Here is a 6000-nt window from a genome sequence, read left to right on the forward strand (position 1 = left end):
TCATGCTTTTAGCTTACTATGATTTAGTTTCACTCATCTATTCAATTTAGGTATTTTTATAATGTTAGTTCATTAATAAAATTGATCCTATGAGTTGAAGACTTTGTTTTAAATTTGCTCTGGTTGGTTTTTGATTCATTGTTTTAGGTTTGAGTGTTTTTATATTTTTAATGTGTTAATATAATTGATCCTATGTGTTAAAGATTTGGTTTTAGACTTGCTTTAGTTAGTATTTAATTTATTTTTAAGCTTAGATTTTATTTTAATAATGTTAATTTAGTGAGAATGTTGATTCCATGTTTGAAAATTCATATTTGTTTTTAGTTTGCTTTCATTTAGTTTGGTTACTCCATTAATGTCATGATTAATGTTTTCTTAAAAATCATTAGTTTAGTTGCCTTGTAGATATTATGGTTAGCTCGTTTTCTTTTAATAATTGTAGTTTAGATTTCCCATTGATCTTGATATTCCATGTTTCTATAACTTATTGTTGTTGGCTTACTGATTTAAATTGAAGGATAATAAAAATATTCTTAAGTTATTTAAATTTAGTTTCCATTAAGTTGTTTGCTAATTTATGCTTTTAAAATTCCATGTTTTAGTTTTCTAAATTTAGGGTAAGTTTGTGTTCTAGGCTCTTTATGTTTGGGTCACTTTGAATATGTTATTTTATGTGTTTATAGCCATTTATTGTTGGTTTACTGATAAAAGACCGGCCTATATGACTTGTGTGATAATTGATGTTTTTTGTACACTCTTGATCATTTTTGCTATGTTATTTAGATACCAAACATGCTAGGATTCTTTCCTTTACTAATTATCATTATAATTTTGATCTAACCCCCATGTCCTGAGAAAGCATATTATAAGTTATCTATACTATCCAGATATGCCCTCTATCACTCACTTTCTAAATTTTGTGAATATGCTTGTCAATGTGAACTGCACTTATGTTTGATAGTGCTTTGGTGTCTTGATATTTGTTTCATTGTTCGATTATTTCTCATAAAGCACATGCTAGATGATATAATGTTTGAACTAACTTTGATGTCTACTAATAGCGCTTAAGAAGCAATCCAGGTATGCACCCTAAATCTTCTTTATGATTGTGATTGGTGTTCTTGTTAGGCATGCTATTTTTAAAATCACCTAACTTACCTAAGTATCTATAATTAACCAATTAATTGTCGCATTTTCCTCAACTTAGTCAATAGAGACCTCTGTAGGGCTTAGAGGGGTGCTACCTTTTAGAGGTACCTTCGCAATAGGTAATCTAATCCCCAGACTTAAACTCGAGTTTTTCCAAAAACTATGGAGTCACTTCTTTAGGGTTTTCTTTCTTGATTTATTTTCCCTTTTAAAATAAAATAAAATAAGTGGCAACTCCGACTTTTTCGAAACTAATTTTTCACTAATAAAAGCAAGTCTCACCCATTGAGTGGGAACGCATGTGAAAAATGTGGGTCCATAGTTGCTTTTGTCCATTTTCACAAGAATCAGCATACCAAGCAGGATCCCTGTGCAATTTAGTGCATTTTTTTAGGATATGTTTTACATAAAAAAGGCTATAAGTGTTATGACCCTACTTCCAATCGCACCTACATTACCATGGATGTGACCTTCCTTAAGTCGGAGTCCTTCTTCCAAACCAGGATGACTAATTCAACTCTTCAAGGGAAGCCTACGGGTGAAGAGCCGAATTGGTTGATAACTCCAAGAGGTGAGATGGCACCAGGAATTGAAATTGAAAGTGAGGAGCTACAACCACTGATGAACATGGAAAAAATGGGAGATGCTATAGGTAGAGAAGGACCCGAGAGTGAAGAACCTACCAATGAACCCGAGAATGAAGAACCTGCCAATGATGAGCCTGCAAATACCCCCCTCACTTCAGTACCCAAAGACTCTACCACTGAGAATACTCCTGAGGTAAGCCATTCTACCACTTCTCCATGTGATAATACCTTGGATACTCCTACTAGTTACATATTGCCTTTCAAACACAATCGTGGGAAACCACCTAATAGATATTCTCCTGATGAGGAAGAGAGAAGATCCAAGTACCCAATTGCAAATTATGTGGCCACTCAAGCACTCTCTCAGCCTATCAAAACCTTTACACACACCTTGTCCTCTTGTTACATCCTGAGTAGTGTTGAAGAAGCTTTAGTTGATCCAAAGTGGGAACAGACAATACAAGAAGAGTTGGAGGCCTTACAGAAAAATAATACTTGGAGATTGGTTCCTCTACCAAAAGGGAAAAAATTAGTGGGATGTAAATGGGTGTTCTCTTAAAATACAAGGTTGATGGATCGATTGACCGATACAAGGCAAGGCTTATGGCGAAGAGGTTTACACAAACATATGGCGTAGACTATTTGGAGACTTTCTCAATAGTAGCTAAACTAAATACTATGAGAGTGCTACTATATCTCACAACAAATTTAGATTGGCCACTACTCCAACTCGACGTGAAGAATGCCTTTCTCTATGGCGATCTTGAAGAAGAAATCTACATGGACATCCCACCAAGGTAAACAACCTCTTCCGAAGCCAAGATTGTATGTAAATTGGAGTGGGCACTGTATGGATTGAAACAATCACCTCAGGCAACATTTAGTCGATTTGGTTCGGCTATGAGAAAGTATGGATACCTCCAAAGTAATTCAGATCACACCCTCTTCCTAAGGCATTGACAAGGCAAAGTGATCGCTCTAATTGTCTATGTGGATGACATGATCATCACGGGAGATGATGCAGAGGAAGTTTCAAGACTACAAGAGCAGCTTTAAAACAAATTCAAAATGAAGAACCTGGGATGTGACATCCCACATCAGATATGGGGGAAAGTTCCTGACACTATATAAGTATGGACTCCTCTTAACCTAGTAGACGCGTTTTAAAGCCGTGAGGACCCCTTTGGGTCCAAAGCGGACAATATCTACATGGTTGAGAGCAGGTCATTACAAATGGTATCAGAGCCAATCCTCGACCCCAGTGTGGGGGTTTGTTTGGCCCCATAAGAGGTGTTTGTCTGTTTAACCCCGCAATCCCATGGGACACAACAAGGACGTTGTGTCTGCATGGGGAGAGGGAGGGGGAAGGGGGGGTGTTTGTGACATCCCACATCGGATATGGGGGAAAATTCCTAACACTATATAAGTATGGACTCCTCTTAACCTAGTAGACATGTTTTAAAGTTGTGAGGACCCCTTTAGGTCCAAAGCGAATAATATCTACACGGTTGAGAGTGAGTCATTACATGGGAGGACTTAAGTATTTTCTAAGAATAGAGATGGCAAGATCACGGAGAGGCATATTTCTTTCTCAAAGAAAATATGTGTTGGATCTATTGTTGAAGGTAGGATTATTGGAAAGTAAGCCAGCTGATACTCCAATTGTTCAGAATCATGGACTTAAGGAGTTTTCGGATCAAGTGTCAACTACTAAGGGAAGATATCAAAGATTAGTGGGTAAGCTCATCTATTTGTCTCATACTCGCCCAAACATCGCCTATGTCGTGAGTGTGGTGAGCCAGTTTATGCACTGTCCTAGCGAAGACCATATGGGTGCAGTGATTCAGATCCTCTACTATTTAAAATTCTCACCAGGGAAAGGGGTGCTATTATAAAAAAAAATGATTATTTGAACATTGAAAGGTACACGGATGCTGACTGGGCAGGGAATATTTTGGACAGAAAATCCACTTCAGGTTACTTCACCTTTGTGGGAGGAAATCTAGTTACATGGAGGAGTAAGAAACAAAAAGTAGTGGCATTGTCTAGTGCTGAAGCTGAATTTAAAGGTATGGCTAAGGGACTTTGTGAGCTTCTTTGGCTTCGAAGATTACTAACAGAGATTGGCTTTGGTCCTAGCTATAAAATGAAACTATTCTGCGACAATAAGGCTGCCATTGACATTTCTCACAACCCTATCCAACATGGTCGCACAAAGCATGTGGAAGTGGATAAGCATTTCATTAGACAAAATCTTAAAGAAAAAATCATTCGGTTACTAATTCGCGTGTAACTCCAAATGGGTCATTTAATCAAAAACATTTATAAAACCTATGACCTCATACTAATGTAGTAAAGCTACTATAGTATAGTGGCTCTAGGGTCGAACTCTGGGATGGGTTTTCATTCTACCAGTGATGTATTCAAAATTAGAAATTGTATTTAATGATTTCCTTAATCAAAAACTTAAAGTTTAAAAGAAAATAAAATTTGTTTTGAAAGTGTTTGAAACTAAACTAACATAAACTAATTAAAAATGGAAGAAAGAAAGTCTCCCGGAGCTAAGGGTTGCTAGGATCAAGTTCAGAATAGAAAGTGGAAAATTCCGGATTTTTCTCCTCGCATTGGGGATTTAACCTATAGTTATTTCCCGAACCGGTATAGGTTTGACAATGAAGATTTAATCCATAAAAGATCAATAGAAATGGTAGTCAAGGTCCATTAATGGCTTAAGACACTATGGGTCTTCACCTTGAATCACTTTCCAATGACTCGTACATGATAACTAATGGACTAATATGAATCTAGCAATAAGCATCCATAAAGACCTGAAGCTTACCATGTATTGGTCATTCAAAGTGATTCTAAGGGATTTAAAGCAAAACTTTGGATTTAGAAGCCATTTATGAATTCCAACTACCTGAATTTAATGCACGGGAGCTTTCCACCATTTCATCTGGACTTTTCACCTAGCTTCCTTTACTCCAAGAAACCGAAAGTTTAGCCTCTCATCCTCCGGGCAAACATCCTCAGAGGTTGTTTGGCTTCCAAGAAAGAGAAAATAACAAAGAGAAAAGAGAAACGAAAGAGCTCTGTAATTTTCTAAGTGTAAAAACGTAATACGTATTCCATATATTCCAAGAGGTGATTTCCACCCCTTAAAAAGTCTTTACAAAAGCCATAGCTTATGATTGGTTATTTACAAGGATAATAAAGGAAATTACATCACAAAATACAAAGGAAAATATCTAAAGTGGAGTCGGCAAAGGGCAGAGCAAAATTCGCAACACGCATGGGTTATGCGAACCAAATGCGAACTAAATGCGAAATTCGCATTTGCTCTTGTGGAATGCGAAATTTTCGCATATGCTGGAGCAGTTGGCTTCCGAAGGCCATATCTTCCTCATTTCGGCTCCAAATCGGGCACGGTTTGAAGCGTTGGATTCTTGACTTCAAGAGCTTTAAAATGGTATATAGCATGTAAAAATTGGACTTCGGAAAGTGCTCCAAAAGTGTGAAAGAAGACTGCAGCTGCTACATTTTGATTTTTCTTCACTTTGCTTCTCTTTGGTTTTCTCCTTTGCTTGACTTGTTTTAACGATCCAAAAAGCTATCAAAACATTAAAACTAGCCACAAATATGATTAGAAGATATTGCTAGGTCCTTAACATGCCAATTGGACTAAAGATGGAGAACTACTACACAAAAGTGCTTAAAACATAATGCATTAAAGGTGTAAAATAGCACTTTTTGGGTAGTAATCACTCCCCCCAACTGACACATTGCTAGTCCCTGAGCAATGAAGGAAAGAAAAATAAAGAAAAATAGATAATATAATAATTTACAAAATCATGCTGATCACTCCAAAAAATAACCAAGTGGCATGATTGGATCAAACTCTCTTGTGGCAAGTCAAGGATATAAAACTCAATCATCAACAAGAGTCATCAAATAACTTACCTATCACAACATTCAAAGAGCGGGCATTATGCAAATTTGAATATCAAAATAATTTCCACTCCCAAAGGACCAACTCTTAATCTTCCACAAAAATCTAAGTGTTAAGATGCTTAGTTTCCAGTTATAGTGTGTCAAACTATATTCTCCCCCCAACTAAGGTTTTTCTCTAACTTTAGCAACACTAACTCATATATAGAAGGCTAAGAACGCACCCTCTTCTTTTCTTTTCTTTTTTTTTTTTTCTTTTTTTTTTTTTTTGTTATATATATATATACATACTCCACCCATCCACCCATGTAACGAG

Source organism: Vitis vinifera, chromosome 7 (genome assembly GCF_030704535.1).
Source record: "Vitis vinifera cultivar Pinot Noir 40024 chromosome 7, ASM3070453v1".
NCBI classification, from domain to species: domain Eukaryota; kingdom Viridiplantae; phylum Streptophyta; class Magnoliopsida; order Vitales; family Vitaceae; genus Vitis; species Vitis vinifera.